The following is a 19,672-nucleotide window of genomic DNA, read 5'->3' as shown; positions in this document are numbered from 1 at the left end:
GAGAGTTAGTTTGTGTCAAGTACTTAGACTGGAGCTGGGGCAGTCAGGAGGACAGATGTGTTAGAGATTATCCTTAGTATTCGTTTCCATCAGGGGTCCACAGGCTTTACAATGGCTGGGAACCTCCTGAAATATGAAAAATATCTGTGCACTTTTCTGATGAAAGAAACATAGCCTTCATCAGATTTTCCAAGTAGGTAATCTAATAACGGCATCTCTAAAACCTATGGCATTTGGATTAGAGTCTACCTTCTTAAATGTGAGCATGTACAGACAGGCCAAAGACAAAGACAGATGTAAGCTCCCCATGTACATTAAGAGTTGTTAACTATGAATTCAATTACAGTCCAAAGGAGTGCTCCTTCTTTTAGTGAACACCTAAGTAGTACAATTTGATGCTCCCCACCCCCACCCCCAAAACACACACACCTGAAAATGAACAAAGGTTAGCACTCCATGCAGGTCCATGTGACGTAAACCGTTAGCTGCTGGCACAGAGAATTTGGGGGCAGGGGGTAGCTTGGAGACAATTTGGGGGCGGTGGGTAGCTTGGAGACAATTTGGGGGAGGGGGGTAGCTTGGAGACAATTTGGGAAAGGGCAAAACAAATGGAAATCCATTACGTCTGTTTATGCTTAAATCCTAAAAATACTCTGAAGAAGTGACAATCATCACAGGATCAGATACGAGAGGTAAATGCGACAGGAGAAAATGCCAAGAGAAGGCATTTGCAGGAGGCAACTTTATTTTCTGTTCCGGTTTTGCATTTGTCTTCCTAAGGCAGCACAGATCCTCCATGAGAAGAAAAAGACAGATGGGATGACAGAATTTTGTCGCTGTGTTTTCTGGAGCATTTACTGGAAAATTTACGACTCCTCATAGTTACTGTTAGATATGTATTTAGAATAATTTTCTGCCATGACAACAGGTAATCCTCATAAAATTTCAATCGCCAACAAGAAGGCAGAGACATTGCTTTCCTAGCTTTTCTGCTTTTCAGCTTGCATATTAATAACCTTGAATAGCTACTTGGTATTCTAAATAATTGAAGCTGCCTTGCTTGAAATCCACTTCATTATTGTTGGTTAAAAATGATGAATCCTTTCTTCTCTCTGGAAAATTTCGACAACTTCCTGAAAAGGATCTTACTGCTTCAAGATCACATCTTTGGTTCACATTAGATATTTCTGGAAACAGACTAGAGATGATTCTGGCTTTGCCTTAAGAAACATGTCAACACTTGAGGTATTTTCCACATCCAGGAATCAGATAATCAATAGTTAAAGAATACCAATCCTGCGCTTAGGACTATGCTAGCTACACATGTGGCTGGTAGCATCCATTCCCTTGAGGGACTCAGAAACTAACTGGGAGAGTTCAAACAATCCCATTTGAAACAAGAGGAAACTATTCAATAGTCACCAAGCCTCACTGTGTTCTGCTGTAGAGATGCAAAAACGAATTGGAAAGGGTTCATGTCTTCGGGAGCAGGGGAATTCTTACTAGGAAATGTGTTGAGGGTAAGCGTTTATGTGACTTCCAGAACCTCAAAGGAGGGGGACACAGATGAGAGTTGGCATGGTTAAGACATCACAGCTAAGGTACCCTGTGAGGGAGGAAAGGGATTTAGATAGACAAGCCACGGGAAGGAACAAATCAGGGAAATAGGAACGATGAGTGCTGTAGGAAGCACAATGCTAGGAGCTGTCATTTCACTAAGAATCAATGTGAACAATGCCTTCGGGCATGAAAGTGTCTGACCCGGATGCCCAGACCCATTGGCCCTTAAATGATCATGGCTTCTTCATGGTAAGTGGAAAAAGCAAAGCATGTTGTGTCGTATAATACTACAGTATGCTGGGATGGGTGGGACAGGCTGAATTACCAAGGGTAGCAGGAGTCAGGCAGAGGACACTGGATGGTGCCTAGTAAGACATAGGGAGCATGACAGGTCTCTGAGCTGGGGAGGGATGTGGTAGAAGCATGTTTGGGGATGGTTAACCGAGAAACAGGAGGCAGAGTTGCCTGGACCGTGGAGAATTAGGATCAGGGTGGCTAGCTTGGAGGTATCATAGTGACACTGGGTGAGGGGATGACCAACGGTCTCAGCAGGAAGGGGGAGGAAAGGAGGAGCTGGACATATTGAAACAAAACCGAACAAGACGGTGATATGGGGGATGGGAGGTGAGAGAGATTCTCAGGCCAAGAGGACACCTGCTTTGGAGGAGCTGCCAAATGCTGTGGTGATTCTAGAGAAGGGCCCTGAGCCCTTCTCTAGAATCAGATAATGTCAACTCTTCAATCTACTAAGCTTGCTTCCCATTACCAAAACAAGAAATAAAAACAAAATATTTTTTATCTTCCAGGAAGCGCATTCTGGGAAACCAAACGAGGGATTTTGTGCATCTCAGCTCATTGCTAACGCTGTTTGCGTCAGGGCCGAGCTAATACCCCAACAGGTTGCTAGGAGAAATTATCTTACAGAACATGTTTAAACTAAAGACAGGATTAAGGCTCCCATCATTTTACAGAATGACCTACTTCAAAGGCAGTCCCTTTAAATGTAATAGGTGGATTTATACAAGTTAGTAGGTTTACCCAGGACCTATTTGAAATCTTCTCTTTATTTAATACTTTCATCAACTCATAGGGGAGGCTTTCCTAGATAATTAGATGGAAAATAATAGAGTACTTTTATTATTTCCTTTTTACTGGTAAAGGAGCAGAAGGTAAATAAATTGGCTGAGATGCGTGGAGTGGGTTAGTCACCGCCCTTTAAATCTGTGGTTCCAGCCCGGAGTCCTGTCCCAGAGACCACATGGCACTGACCGCTGCCTCAACCCTGAGATGGGCCCTGGGCGGCCCCCTGAATGTTCTCCAGAAATCCCTTAAGCTTGAAATGCTTCTTAGGATTGATGCACTAATACCCACAACTCACAAAAGATGCAACACAGAAATAGCTTCGGTGACAAAACATTTTCCATAGTGGCAAAGACGAGTGAACTCACTGTCAAACACCCAAGAAGGTTAAGCCCAGTCAGGTGAGGCTTCGCTGATGCACTCCTCTACAGCCATCTACGGCCTTAGAGCCATCCTTGGTCCAAAACTCTGGGGTTTGGGTACAAATCGCTTGCAGAAGGTTAAGGGAGGCCAGCGTGCCACATGTTACTTAATGTCGAATTTCCTTAGCACTGTCCTGAGCAGTTGCTGAGAAGACCTAAACCTCTGTACATAGAAGAGAACAACCTTAGGGTTGGTGGTCCTTATGGGAAGCTTTGCTGCACACCCAGGCCAGCTTGCATTGTTCCTAAGAAGTTTGCTCCAGTCACGGTCCCTGTGACTCCTATTCAGAACCACCCTCCCCACCCCCATGGGCAAACCAAATTTCACAGCAGTCACTGCAGCCGCCCATAAGGAAATATGTGGCTCAGCTACAAGACAACCTATTAAAATCATACAATGCTGATGCAAATATACTTACCAAACATACAGATATGACGCAAGAGCACAAGCTAATAAAAGCCAATGAGCATTGAAAGGATTGGGCTTCTGTGTTTATGGAATGAAAAATGCAGAGTGGTTGATTTGAGGCAAAGACATTGACACCAGGCAGGACTGCTGAGCTCCCCTCTCCTCAAGGAGAGGCTCCGAGACTCCACCAGTGGATGGGTTTCTGACCCTGTAAAGAACCCAGTGCAGTGTGTCAGCTCATTAAATTAGAAACTGTAGCAGCATCTTCAAATATGGAAGTTTCATATGCACAGCAGGTAGCCAGAAAGCAGGTTGTCTTAGTGTGGGTTCCCCTGGAATCACACCCTGAAATAAGAATTCTAGGGCACGTGATTTACTTGGGAGATGCTTTCAAGAGAAGAATGGAGTAAAAGAACTTCAACAGGGATAAGAAGGGAGCCAAGGAAAGGTGCATTTTCAAGAAAGATAAGAATTAAGCTCCTGCTGGAGAACTCTGGCAGCCAATGTAGAGTCATTGGAGTTATCCCATTTAAGGATGAGAGAGCTGGGGTATTTATACTCTAATACCCATCAGTCATTGGGCACCAGTTCTCTGGCACTTCTTGTCCCCTGAGCACTGGCAGAGCAGGTTTCAGGCACCAAAATAAATCCTCCACACACACAGATGTGATGCAGGAACTTTCAAGCCTCACTGGTGTGTGCTACAAGGATAAAGCCTGAGTGCTTTATCATACATAGGTAGGGGGTGGATAGGATCTGCTGCAGAGGTCTTCCTCGGAAAATCCCCTACATATGAGTTCAGGAGACGGAGTTTTTAGGCAAACATGCTCTTTTTCCCAAAGTACATTTCCCCCTCACATATTTCAAGCAGGTGCCCATTTCCTATATTCTGAAGTTGCATGGTTGGAAAAAGAGGCAAACGTCCAAAGAAGGAAGTGTGTATTAGTTTGCTAAGGTTGCCGTAACAAAGTATCACAGACTGGGTGGCTAACACAACAGATATTTATTTTCTCACCTATCTGAAGGTTAGAAGTCCAAGATCAAGTTATCAGTTGGCTTGGCTTCTCCTGACGCCTCTCTCCTTGGCTTATAGATGGCTATTTTCTCCGTGTGTCCCCAGATGAGCCTTTCCCTGTGCAAGCCCAACCCCTAATTTCCTCTTCTTCCAAGGACACCAGTCAGAACGAGTCAGGGCCCACCCATTGATCTCATTTAACCTTAATTATCTTTTCAAAGGCCCTATCTCCAGACACAATCACTTTCTGAAGTCCTGGAAGCAAGGCTTCAAGTCAAAAATTTTAGGGAGGAGAAACAGCCCATAACAGAGAGTAAAGAACCCATTTTTCATGGAGATCTGTGTATACTTCTGGTAAGAAGCAAAACAGCATGAACTCAGTTCAAGCAAACAACTATAGTTGACAAAAATATGTGTGGGACTCTTAAGTTCTGTCTTAAGTTGGAAAAGACCTTTTACAAGTTCATCTAGAACTCCACCTGCGATGTGAGGACCACTTGCAATGGTTCCCCTGAGGTTTAATAAATCCTGGCTTCATTATACTAAATCCCATGAGCAATTTGTGAAACTGGATGACAACCAGAGCCAGCCTCTATGGTGTGCCTCTCTGAAGTGAGCGCTGTGCTAAGCCCTCACCTCCTACATGGTTCCTGTGGGGTCGGTAGTGATTACCCTGCAGCAAATGAGGAAACAGGCTGAAGGAGGCAAAGTTGCCGCATTTTTCTTTCTTTATTAAGGGAATGGAACCTATCTCTGCTAATAAAATACAAAGACGAGCTTTACCTGCTGCAATTTTTATATTTACTTCACTAAATATTTGAAAGGTAAACCTTTAATCACTGAGCTCAGGCTTAGGGGAAAGTGGGAAAGGGTGGGGGAATCGGTCAGCGGGTATGCTGGCCCCAAGAGGCTGTGCAATGGAAAGATGGGAGAAACAGACTTGGAAAGAGGGAGCTAGCACCCAGGCCAGCCTAGTTAACAGCCTCATGAGAACTCAGGCCAAGAGGACACAGGAAAGCCTAAGGGTACAGTTAAAACTGAGCTGAAAAAATTGTAGTACAGAGCACTGAAATGGGCAGGCTCATCTACTCTTTCTCTGTTCTTCTGTAGCCAGAGCTCAGAAGTTGACCTGAGAGCTAGAGCTCAGAATCCAGACGCATGTCCACATAGAAGGTTGAGACTGGAGAGCAAAAGCACATTCACAGGACACACTGTGCTGTGGGCACCAGCGTGGCTGAGGTGGGGGACGGCAGTACGTGGGCTCAGCCTGAGCTGTGGGTGTCTGCTGTTGGCATGCAGGGTGTCTTTATAAAATTAAGTGCCAGCTGCTTAAAAGTGGGAAATTTCTATTGAACTGCAGCTTTTTGGGTGCTCTGGACAAATCCAAAGACCTGGGCACCCTGGCCTGCATGCCTGCTGGAGAGCAGCAGTGGGCTGCTGCTCTTTCCTCAGCATGGGCTCTCTGCATTTGTCCATAGCCCCGTCGCTCCCTGATGTCATGCTCCAGCTGACCTCATTCCTCTCCGTGGCCCACCAGGCCCCCTTTAGCAGCTGGGGCTGCCACTTGGTTGAGTTGCACGGTGATTCAGAGGCCCAAACAAGTCAATGGGGTCTGTGTTTGAATCTTGGTTCTGCAATTTTACGAGTGTGTGATTGCCTCCCTGTCCATGTGCCTCTGTCTCTGCTACACAGGTGTAACAGTGTACTAAGTGGGACAACAACCGTGGACTGTGCAGTCGTTGGCTTATCACCGCACCTGACCCATAGAAAGCTGGAGCTAGAGGTCAGCTCTTACTGCTGCCACTGTGGTTGCAGGGTTTTGTCAGTGTGTAAGTTTGTCTTCGGATAACTACCTCCATAGAGAAAAATGCAAGTCAGGGGCACATATCAGACGATTTATTTTTGCATTGTTCCAAAAGCAGCTTTGTGACCTGCACTCAGCCTGGCTGAACGGGAGTTCATTGTTCCAAAAGACACTGGCAAAATAGTCTAGAAAAAAGCTCCATTAGCCAAGGAATCAGGGACATCTTTTTAGTAGATCAGGTACAAATATTTTTCTTAAAAAAAAAAAGAAATCAATTGGTATTGTATGATTTATGCCATACACACATTCAATCCAAACAAACAAAACTCTATTCTAAGAGGTTAGGCTATAGACATCAAAATGCCCCTTCATGACAACACTTTAGACAAGATTAAGGACAGGAAAAAGGTATTAACACTTGTAGAATTTACATACATGAATTATATATAAATTCACAATTATTCCTCAGCTAATAAAAACCCGAGTTTACATTCCTTGAATAGACAGGGATTGATTGTGTGATAAGGGGCGGAGGGATGATAAGGGGCAAGCTGCCAGATTAACCCATAAGGCATTTCCAGTGTGCACTGGGTATTCCTGTATGAGGCGATGGAAACAGGGGAAGGTAGATGACCACGAGAGGCCTGGACTCATCAGGATGCTGCCTGCTCCTCTAGTCCCTTCTCTGCTGTGGTGTAGAGGCTGAAATCAGGGACCAGACTGGCTGGTTTCAAACTCTACCCAAGAGCAAGTCACTTAACTTACTGAATCTCAGGTTCCCACCCGAGAAATGTATTCAATTAAAGCCTCTCACACGGGGCTGTCTGTCATCAGCATGAACGGGTACAAAGGTTATATGCATACGACATAGGCACCACTCAGTGTGAGCCCATCACAAACTACGGGTCAGTCTATCGCCCCTTCAACAAAATGTCCAGAGTGTTCATGTTCACCGGGAGTAGAAGGCATTCTGTCTCTCTGTTTCTCTGTTGAGTTCACCGTCACCTTTGCTCCTCGAAGGGAGACAACACACTTGTTTTTTCTCCTCCCGGGAAGTGCAGATTTGTGAAGGTACAGAGGTTACAACAGGTTGTGGGCGTGGTGGGTCCAGATGTGGGGAAAACAATAAAAGAGGAGAGAATGGCAGAGTCGAAGCAATCCCCAGCAATGGCTGCTCTGGGCTGCTGGGGAGGGTAAGTGGGGGAGGCCGGATACTCAACGACTGCGCTGGCCTCTCCCTCCATCCCGGCACAGCCCTGAGAACGCAGAAGTCATTGTTACTGGGCACCTGGGGCTCTGAGGGAGTGAGCTAAGATGAACATTTTTGGCTTCATTTTGAATGACTGAGGTAGAACTTATTTTTAGGGAAGTATGCGGTCAGATTGGCATTCCCACACTCGTCCAACAGTACACTTTCCCGTCGGCTACGGTTAATGGTGCTGAGGGCAATTTCCCAGGACTTAGAGAAAAATTAACACGATGTTCTTCCACCACAAACAACTTCCAATATTTCAGTAATCTGGATTTATACCAGGCATGGGAATAACAGGCCCATGGAGACCTTGTTAATTTTTTTTCCCCTGTAAGTCTGCTTGGAGAGCTCCCTCATTGTCACAGGCAGGTTACAGGTCCTGGAGTGAAACCCTGATGGGCCGCCAGCAGACAAGCATTCTGAGCCAATGACGCTCCTCACCTCTCTCTTGACCCGTGGACTCCTGGGCACATCTGTGGGTGAATTTTATGACTGACACTAATTTATATAGGCCTAGAAAGGGACCTTTGCTGCCTTCCAGCCTCTCCTCAGGAGACTAAGCATGGGTGCTCTTGCAAGAAAGTAAAGACTTGAGTAAAACACAGGGGAGGGGCACCTGGGGGGATCTAACTTGGAACGAATGGATTGTTATGGCCAAGGACACTGTCACCAGACTGAAATAAAAGGTCAGCTGCATTGGTGTACAGGTTATCCTTCCAGTGCCTAGAGAACAGCTAGGGACACAGTCATGAAAGAGAACCTAAGATACTTGCTGGACAAGACAGGGTAGGGGCCTCAAGAGACGATAATCAGCAGCTAGAAGCAAGTGGACAGGGTGAAGGTGAAGAACAGGCCAGCCGCTTGATTTTGTTTGCCTTTTCCTGCAGATATCTGCAATAGCACTGATGATTATCACGCTTGAATCAACAGCGCTTAATTGGCCTATTCATCTAGAAATGAGCATTTTGAGGTCTTTATAACCTGTGTCCTACGTTTCCTTAACAGGAGGCGCAGGCGTGGGCTTAGCTATCACCTAGACTGCCTCTTGCCCAGCACAGGGGCTCATAGAGGGAGTATCCCTAGGACTTAAGCCAGGATGTCTGAGAAAGTTGGAGGGAAGCCCTTTTAACAGTTCTACTGGGAGACAGACTGTAGATTCATGCCACTTGCTATAAAGTCAGAAATCCCTTGAGCATTTGCATTTGTGTATGAAACATGGTCTTGACTTGATCAAATGAAAAACGATGCGAACCCTGCCCGCAGGTTATTTATCCCAGCAGCGAAGGCTCAGAGAGGCTGAGATTCTATTATCATGGAAGCCCCAGTGGACCTCAGGCTCTTCTTCTCTGAATTTAAATAAGCCTGGTGCCTTTGCGTTTGTCCTCACAGGTCATATTTTTGAATGACAGAACCATCTTGGAGGCTCTGCTCTGGGCCCTCTGTCTGAGGGGAGGTGATGCCAATCTTGAGGAGGTCCAGCTCCCTAATCCAAGGGTCAGCAAACCACAGCCCATGGACCACATCCGGCCTGCTTCTTTTGTTTTTTAAATCAGATTTTACCAGAACTCAGTCATGACCCTTCACTAGGGATCATCTGTGGTTGTTTTCTCACTATGACAAGGAAGTTGAGTACTTGCAACAGACACCGCATGGCCTACAGAGCCTACAATATTTTCTCTACAGTTCCCTTCAGAAAAAGTTTGCTGACCCCTGCCCTGCGGCATGGCCTTTTCCAGGCCTCACTGGAATGCTTGGTATAGAGCAAGATGGAGGAGGAAGCATGACCTGAGGCCCCCTTTCCCCTCCCGGTGCCCAGGGACCTCCCTTTTTACATGTCTCCTCAATCTTACCACAGAAATCACAAAATTTTGTTCTTCTATTATCTTTGACCCTCAGGTTCACAGAGGTGAATGAATTCTTTTCTTCAGTCTGTGGCACAAACATCCTTGGTCCATGCCAGGTCCTTCCTTGTTTGTTTTACTTCATTTCATTCAACCCCTTCATCTTCAACCCTCATTCCTTCCTCCTAGAGGGATGTCACTCTCAAGTGTTTGATATGCACTTACCCTTATAAAATGTGTCATGTCATCGTTTCTGTGTTTTTAATGTACATAAATGATAGCATTCTGAAAATCTTGTTTTATTTCTTTTTTTTTCACTGAAAACCATTTTCATTTAACACCATGTATTTAAGATTCATTTATACATCCAGTTCGACATTTCTAATTATATCTCTAAGCTTTTGGGGGAAAAGGACAATAGATTCTTTTCTCAAAAGGTAGGGAACCAGAGTGGATGAGTTCTTCATAAAAGTTGTGACATAGTAGGGGCACCTGGGTGGCTCAGTGGGTTAAGCCTCTGCCTTCAGCTCAGGTCATGATCCCAGGGTCCTGGGATCGAGTCCTGCATCGGGCTCTCTGCTCGGCAGGGAGCCTGCTTCCTCCTCTCTCTCTCTGCCTGCCTCTCTGCCTACTTGTGATCTCTCTGTGTCAAGTAAATAAATAAAATCTTTAAAAAAAAAAGTTGTGACATAGTAGCTCCCCAAAGAAGATACAATTTTTATAAAAAGCCTATGATACATTAAACACAATAGTATTTATATTCATCAGTGGGATCCCTGAATTCTTTAAAAACAATAGTGTCAATTATAGTTTTAAGGTAGTATTTCTGATAAACATTCAGTATATTCACTACTAACCACTCCCCTCCACCAATATATCCCTACCAGCTGATTTGCGGCCACTTATTTCCAACTATACGCTGTCTGTATTGGGTTCTAAAGGAAGGCAACCAAAGTTTGGGGTTTCTCAGAAGATAGAAATTCAGGTAGGCCTATCCCCAAAGAGGCAAGAAAGAGAACATATTAGTCCTCTGAGAGCTGCTGAATCAGCTTCATTACACCCCAACAGTTAAACAAACCTACCAGGACCTTAGTTCCTGCTTGCATTCCCACATCACACACAGTCAGGAGAGTATGTCTGGTTCATAAGCCTTCCCAACCCTCAGACTTCCCAATGTCTCAGCAGGTAGAGGATTGAGCAGCAGAGAATCTCTGCAATTTGCCAGGTAAATGCTGTTCAATCAATATTTTCCATTAGACTCAAGAGAAGAGTACTCAGCTTTAACCAATCATTATTCCCACAAAATACTGTAAATAGTTTCTTGGCCAAAGCTTTTAATCTCAGCTATAATGGGCATTCACACTTTCATGTTCCTTTTTATATTATTTAAAAAAAAAAAGAACTATGTCTTTTGACATTTGATACTTTTCCAATTTGAGATAGGCTATAAATGATAGACTGAAACTAGGAATTTGCATGTATATTTACATGTTTGAATTATAATGATGTTAATGCTATCAGTCTCCTAAAAGAGTTCCAGAAAGCTTTTGTGGAGTACCTAATGGGCCATTCAAATTACTACTGTTTGCCCACCTCCCAATTTTAGGGCATCCCTACTTTGCATTTAGGGCAGTATCTTGAGAAGAAGCAGTCGTGAATTAAAACAGGGATTGATCTACTGCAGGACATGATGGAGTGATCCGTTTCTCTGGCCCAGAGAGGTGAGGCTGTGCGGGAGATGGTGGCAAGGGAAGCAGCACAAACACAACCATCTCCTAACTTGTCCCATGGGGGTCCAGACCAACGCCAATGGCAATTCTGATAATTAAAGAAGGGTTCTTGATGGGCCATAATTCACTGCTTGTGTACCCAATCAATAACTCCTTCAACTCAATTTCCTAAACTTGTAAGTGGAATGGAGAACCTGTAGTTTAGCTCATGGTTGATTTTTTAAAAAATCCGAACAATGTTCCCCCACCAAAAAGTGTGCACACACACACACACATCAGCCTTGTGAGAATAAAACAACTCAGGCCAAGTCTCTGCCTTTCTATTTCTTTATGAATCTGAATTCTATCCATACACGTCTCAGCATTGCAGATAGATAAGTAATCTTTCCCATCTGCAATTAACAAAGGTTAAAAAAAAAACCTCTCTGAGGTTTAATCTGGGAAGAGCTCCACTTCTAGTTTATAGCCAAGAAGATTACACACTAATTGAACTGAAGTGCCCATCAGGATTAAAGCAAGAAACTCCATGAAAGAAAAGTCTAGAATGCATCAATGAGGAAAGCGTGAAAAATAAAATTATTTTAAAAGTATTTTTTTAGGATAAGTAGTTACAACAATGAAGATTTTCACATATCTTATTAATCCTAATTAGGTATCTTTTTTTTTCTTCTTCATTTTTTTTAACCTAGAACAAGAGGCTGAGTCAATCTCATGTAGCATCCAAGCACTTTTTAAACACTTCAGCCATCAGTTTCCAGTGCTTCTGCTCTGCTAAGAAACCTTCCTTTTTTCTGCCTCTATCCCCAACACACATTACACAGTTTAAACTTCTGAGACAGTGCCTAACGATCTTTGTTCCACTATTTGTCATCTTCCCACCCACATTCAAAAGACACAAAATGTCAACTGTCACTTCTTTTTTTTTAAGGAAACCAAGAAAATTATAACTTCTTCTGTCAGCTGGGCCTAACGAACAACGAATTTTTTAAAACTTAAATAATGGGCACAAGGGAAATATCAAGTAGCACTTATGAACAAACTACACATAGAAAATGCTAAATTTTATACTTAAAAAATATATAGAATCTATAATTATCTCAAAATAACAATTTTAATTTAAGAAATCCTAACTTGTGAGTCAGAACTTTCATGAAGTTAAATATGTAAATATATAAGCTCAATATCTTTTGCATTTGCTTTTAAAAATGTATTTACTGAATTCATGATCTCTATACATTAACACGTTTCTTTTTTCTTTTTTTAGATTATTTATTTATTCATTTGTCAGAAAGAGAGACAGACAGACAAACAGAGAGAGCACAAGCAAGGGTATGTCAGGCAGAAGGAGAAGCAGGCTCTCCACTGAGCAGGAAGCCTGAAGTGGGACTTGATCCCAGGACTCTGGGATTATGACCTGAGCTGAAGGCAGACATTTAACTGACTGAGCCACCCAGGCTTCTCCATGAACACATTTTCTAATGGAAATAATAAGCCACACTACTTCCCCATTACCTAACACTTTTGGATTTTGAGTTGCAAAGAATCTCTAAAAATTTTCAAGGATGTATTATATTCGCAAAGATTGGGCTTGATTGGGAGGCAATATGAGAGAGAATAAAGCATTTCTGTTTGTGCCCTTTGACACTGCTTAGGACATAAGCCACTGGGCTGTACTGTTGCCCTTCTCTATCCCTCTACATTCTGCCTTGTTTATACCCTGAGTCCTGGGTTTTCCTGTCATTATGGAGCTTCTGCACAGAAAAATAAAATCTATGTCTGAAATTCATGGGCAGAAGATGGTTAGGGTAATGCTTGGAGTGGGGTTTGGAGGAAAATTTTCTTTAGCATTGACTGCTTCGAAGGAAATACTTGACTCTGATTTAACCTTAACTCTAAAGGGGTATTAGCTGGAAACGTCTACCAGACTCTCAGCTGAGGTAGGGCCCAAATGGCAGAAGAATTCAGAACCCATATTGAACTTATAAGAATATTTCTTTTTTTTCTTTTTTTCAAGATTTTGTTTATTTATTTGACAGACAGAGATCACAAGCAGGCAGAGAGGCAGGCAGAGAGAGAGGGGAAAGGAAGCAGGCTCCCTGCTGAGCAGAGAGCCGGATGCGGGGCTTGATCCCAGGATGCTGGGATCATGACATGAGCCGAAGGCAGAGGCTTTAACCCACTGAGTCACCCAGGTGCCCCAAGAATATTTCTTTTCTATATTCCTTACTCAGATTATTTGCCTGTGGATAAGGCAATACAAAGGCTGTGATTAGAAACAAGCTCTACATAAGAATAATGTTACGGATTCTACTTTCTTTAGAAAGCAACCTTTTTAATGCCACTAATATCTGAAGAGTAAGTTACCTTCAAAGCTGGTAGAATGGAAATTTCTAGAGGCCAGGGATTCTTGTCTGTTTGGTCATTAACCTGTCCCTAAGAGATCAGAATCAACAATCAACAAGTATTTGTTGACTGAATGAAGTTAAAAGATAGAATTCAGCTGGGTGTTTTAGGAGTCTGTTTCTAAAGGGGGAATAATGAAGTAGTTAGGATTTGTGCAAAGAAACACCATTGGCTTCTAATCGATAGTAATAGAGATGACAGGGTTTGACAGGGTTGACTTTCCAAAAGGGTTAGATTTTTCTCTTAAGTCTAACTGACTCACAGAACTGCTGGCTGGCAAAGGAGAGTTTACAGAAGCAAAAGCAGAAACATTTTAATCTGCATGTCTGAACTTCTCTAATTCTAAAATTCAATTAACAGTGGGCTTTTCCCAACTTGCAGAAAATAAAGTTAGTGAATACTGCATGTCCAACTGTGAGTTTTTCTTCACAAAATTTTTCTTGAAAACTGTTCTTATCAACTACAAGTATATAAGAAACTAGCATTCAATGGCCTGATTTTTTCCTTCATGTTGCTTGGCCTAAGTCAGTATGACCCCTACGTTCCAGTACCTGAACATATATAAGAAGCATTCTAGAGCTATTTCTGCACTGTCATGACAACAAGCAACCTAAAGATGAGTGTCATACAACCCCCTTTCAGCCACAAGTAAGCTATGATCTTTGAAAAGTTAGGGCTGCTCCGTATCGTAACTTTATCATCTGTAAAATGAGCTTAAAGCCATCAACCACCAGAAAGCCAGACAGCAGGGGGACTTTTGGTGTAGTACAGATCAGCTTCTATGCTGAGATGCAGAGCAAGGTGGGGTAATGGGGAGACCATATGTGGGAAGGCAAATGGGAACTATCTACCATTGCAATATCTTCACAGCTGCTTTATATCCAACACACTATCTAGGACAATGATGGGCTCATGGTAGATAATCAATGCTTATAGACTTGGAATTTTTTTTGCCTGGTAACATAAAGCAGAAGTCAGAATCAAGCTTGTGAACTGCCTATTTCATCTACAGCTTCCAACAGTTAATATGGACAACCAGTTATAGACACATCCCTGCCATGACAGACAATTACTTTGCCTTTCCGACTATCGTAAGGACCATCCTGTCATCCTCCCCAACCCCACCACCAATGCACAGGGTCAATAAAGGGGTAATTGTTGAAGCTGGGAGATGGGTACATAGTCTCTCTGCTTTCACATACATTTGAAATTTTCCCTAATAAAAAATCTATAAAAATAAAATAAATCTCCACCACTGACCATGTGAAGGAAGGGAAAACCCATGACCTTATAAACCCACCTTTTGCATTGAATAATGAATTTGGAATTTATGGGTATTTGTTATTGGATTTTTTTTGTTATGCAATTAATTCTGTAATGACTAATGCTTAAGATATTTTCTATGTTATATAAATAAATTATATTATAGGTAATTTTATGTGGTGATTTTAAGTTGTTCCTCTTATTTGGTGAGTACACAAAATAACATTTAGATAGCATTTAAATACCTCCTATAATTACACTGGAAAAAATTCTTCCCCAGTGTTACTGAAATCAGTTGCAAATTTTGCTTCCAGATACATAAAGTACTAGAAAAGTAGCCAAAAAGAGACATGGACTCAACATGCTGCCAAAAATAATAATAGAACTTTAAATGTTAAGCAGTTTTTTAAAAAGCTCTTCTCTGGAACGAAATACATTTACTCAAGTTGTTTTTCCCTCCATCCTCCTGCTTCTCGTTATAGATGTGCCTTTCCGGCTGACTTCCCAATCAGTTGGTGGGCCCAGTCCTACTGAGTCAGCCAGTTGCCGCTATTGGTGTGGATGTGTGGAGCTGGTGGAAGCCAAGACGGGGAGTGGGATGAGGATGAGTGCTCTGGGACATTTTAAATTGGAAAAAAAAAATTGGGCAGGAGTGCTGACTTGCCATCATGAGGGCAAGTTGATTGCCGTTTATCTTTTTGTAGGTGCCATGAAATGGTTGAGGCCAAAACTGGGCTCTTTGCTTTGTTTCCTTGGTGAAAACTGAGAATATCAAGGATTGTCCTCTGGTTGGCATCATGACCCTCCAACGCACAACTTATCCTTACCAGTGATTTTGTAAGTCATGCAAGGGGGAATGGGCAAGAGTTCATTTTTCCATCACTGCTTAGAAAGCTTACCATGACATTTCATTCCCAGCCATTCCTCTATGTCTGGTTGTCCCTATTCATGCACTCAGAGGAAAACTGACAAGGATATTGAGCCACAATTTTGAGTGTAATGATTTCCCTAATCCAAGTTGAGTCTGGATCCTTGGATCCTCAGCTAGAGTCAAGAAGGCTTTATACAGAAGGCCTACTCAGTGCTTTCTTTTAGGGAAATGTCCTGAAGTCAAGTTGGATTTCAGTCAATTTCCCCAGTTTTAAGACGAGTCATTTAATGCCACAACCTCTAAGCAGTCAATGCTAATGACCACTTTTTGAAACTTTAATAATGAAATATTAAATAAAATGAGGCAATGTATATAAAGTCCATAGCACAATGCCCAATCCATTGCTAAAGTCAGTAAATGTTTGCTCTTACTGTTGATTATCCTTGACATACACATGGCAAACCTTGTTTTAAATTAGTTATTCAGGAGTGCTTGGATGGCTCAGTTGTTAAGCGTCTGCCTTGGGTTCAGGTCCTGATCCCAGGGTTCTGGGATCAAGTCCCACATCTGGCACCCTGCTCAGTGGGAAGTGTGCTTCTTCCTCCCCACTTCCCCTGCTTGTGTTCCCTCTCTTGCTGTTTCTCTGTCAAATAAATAAATAAAATCTTTTTAAAAGATATATATAATTTACTTATTCATCCAGTCAGCCAACAATCATTGAGCACTGTTGTGTGAAGCACTGTCATTGGTTAACAGAGATGTCCTCGTGTACAAGCGGAGGCAGGTCACTGTTCTCATCAAACACACATGCTGCAGGAGGGAAGTCAGACAACACATTATTAAACTAAATAATTTAAATTAGTAGTTGCCATGAGTAAAGTAAAATAAGACCATGGGATAGAGAGTGACTGGGAAGAACGGGGTGGGGTGGGAGGTTGACACTAGAGTGAAGAAGAAAAACTTCTCTAAGGATGAAACATTGGATGAGAAGATGGAGTCTGGTAGGTGGAAGGTTCAGAGCTGGAGCATCACAGGTGAAAGGAACACCAGGGGCAAAGCCTTGCAGAGCATCCCATCACAACACAGTGCTGCATTACCACAGGCCATGGACACAAAGTCACGTTCCTCTTTGTGGTCACGTTAACAGTTTCGATTTCCATGGCATCTAAGAACTCAACCTACAACCAGAATAAACAGCCACCAGGAGAGGTGTGGTAATTTAGTGAGACTAACCCATTTTTACAGATGGTGTAGAAATTTTAGTTTAACCATGAGATTTTAGCTTAAGCACGAGAATTGTAGTTGAAGCATGAGAAGTGACTTCTTAAATCAATATTGCTTGAGGTTCCTATTGCACATTTCACTGGGAGAACCAACCTTTGATTTGGGGACCAGGCTCATGACTCACAGCTACTCAAATTCAGAGATCTAAGAATGAAATTACAAGATGGGAAGGCTCCTGCTCTGCCAGTGACCGGCTGTAGGCTCTTGAATTGGTCATTAGATTTGCTGTGAATCTGTTTATCTATAAAACAAGAGGGATGGGTTGAACTGGTACATCTAAAACTCTAATGTGCCTTCTGGCCCTGGGGATTTGGTCCCATGCAGACTCTGATTCAGTGTCTGGGGTAGGCCCCGAGATTCTCCACTTCTAACCAGTTCCCAGGTGATGCTGATGCTGCTGGTCCTCTGGAGACCACCCTCCTGAGTAGCAGGAGTTTAAATGATCTCTAAAATGCCTTCCAGCTCTAAATCTATGACTCTGTGTTCTAGGTTTACCATGACTTGTACTGCAAGTCCTTGATATAATCTTTACATCTAAATATCTGTGATCACCAAGCTACGGAGGACCTTCCTGCAATACCCAACCAGGTCTTCCTTCTGGTTATCCAAGACTCACATGTCAAGGTCACTGATTCACATCAGCTACCTCCTACTGTAACACCTATGCATTTTAGGGCAGAGACCAGTGAAACTCCTTATCACTTATCCAATCCAATATGATAACTTGAGGAAGCTTCGATTTCATAAGTGGGCCAATATTCAGACTGGAATGGAATGGCTCATTCTTCAGAGTAAGCAGTAATACAGCAGCATACTATTTCAATTTACATTATCAATTAAAGAATGCAAACCTTGGTTAAGATGTTTTTTTAAAGGGACACAAAATTCCATGTAGTGCTGGAAATTCAATGAAGGATATTACTGCTGATTTTTACCCTAATTACCCCCAGCAGAGTTTCACCTTGTGGGGGTTATTAGGTAAACACAAGAAAACAAAACAACCCCTAGATTCTCACAAGTGAAAAATTCTTCAGCAAGATCAGTTGCCACCTTGGCTCTTTCTCTCTGAAAGAGGGAGCTCAGATGGATGATTTCCCGGGGCTTGTCAGAAGATCTACCTCTAACATGCAGTGTGAAGGGGAAGCATGAAGGTATAACTCAAGGAATTACTAGCTCTTTTGAGAGACACGGCTCACTATTTACAATAAGGTAAAGTAAGGCAAGATAAAGTAAAGGGAAGAAAGAGGGCATTATAATGGCATGTGCTGTCATGGTGATAATGATGGCTTCTATCTGAATGTTGCCACAAAGCTTTCCAAATGTTTTCAGTGAGTGACTATGATTATCACCATTGTATGAGAAGAGAGAGCTACAAATTGTTAATTAGAGAAAACCGGGTCTGAACTCAGATCTTTCATCCATTTGTAATTTTCCAGACATAGCTCATGCTCCCATTACAGAACATTAACCCAGTCTTTGCAAAGGCTCCCAAGCTCATAGAGCAAGACACACAGAGGAGGAATAGGAATCTGTCCAGTTCTGTTGACTCTCAGAGTGACATCCTCCACTGCCAACCCCAGGACTTGTAATTGCCTTTTGGGCTAATTAGGACAAAAACCTACACTTCTCATCAGATGTGTTCCCCTGTAAAGAGTCCCCTAGGGATAGATCGAGCTTCACCAGAATGTCAGTAAATGCCATGATGGAATTAACCAGCATTTCATTCACCCCTCAGTGTTTCCTCCCCCAGACATCACTCGAACGGATCGCAGTGTCATGGGGGCATCCATCAAAAGAGAAGGAAACAAATGAACTAGGACTTATTCTCCCTAATCCTTCTCTGGCAATTCAGGAAACTCCCTGGTATACAGCTGGTCATTTCAGAAAAGATGCTATAAATACTGGTTAGTTGGATCCTGAATTTTCAATCGGCCTTTATATACTGTTATTTTCTATGGAGGAATACTTTGTTCCTGGAGCCTGGGAGCATACATTTCCAGAGAGATGGTGTCCCCAAACACTATTCACTGAGAAGGCAATTCTTTCAGAAACTGCTAATAGGAAACAAATAGCAAATGACACTGAACAAATCTCTTGGTCACGAATTGAAATCAGTTCGGGGAAACAACAAGAAAGAGAAGTATTTTTATAACCGTGATTTTTAGCCATTGTGAGCCCTTTATACGATTCCTATTTAGAAATGATCATGATACATAGAGAGGCAAAAACATTACCTGACAGCAAAGACTGGGTTAGCACTGCTTTTATTGACTTCCCAGATACAGCAGGCACTTGTAACTTAGTTATGTCCACAGGTGGGAGTCTCTGTTAGTGTTCTCATACATTTAAAAAATTAATTACAACCCAAATGGACCAGACCAAATCACAGGCCAATATCCTATATGACACAGGGTTGACTATTCCAGTTCTAGATACAATGGAGAGCCAAACATCAGTAGAAACATCCAGAACTTATTTCCATATATAGCTTTCTTCTAATTTTTTACCGTTCCTTTGTTTTCACAATGGGCATGCTAAATTGAACTGAAACCCTGGCAGATATTAAACTGGCCACACCCTCCAATCCATTGTCTCCTCCCCATCTCGATGGTTGGGCCTTAGCTGAAGAAAAGGGTGACTAGGTAGAGCCTCCTTACGGTGGTGGGATTCTCCAGCCTCAGGGGACCAGGGGACCAGTGGGTCAGCCCTGCCACACCTATACTTGGGGATAATGAGAA

This window comes from Mustela erminea, chromosome 11 (genome assembly GCF_009829155.1).
Source record: "Mustela erminea isolate mMusErm1 chromosome 11, mMusErm1.Pri, whole genome shotgun sequence".
Taxonomy (NCBI): Eukaryota; Metazoa; Chordata; class Mammalia; order Carnivora; family Mustelidae; genus Mustela; species Mustela erminea.
This window is presented reverse-complemented; position numbering follows the sequence as displayed.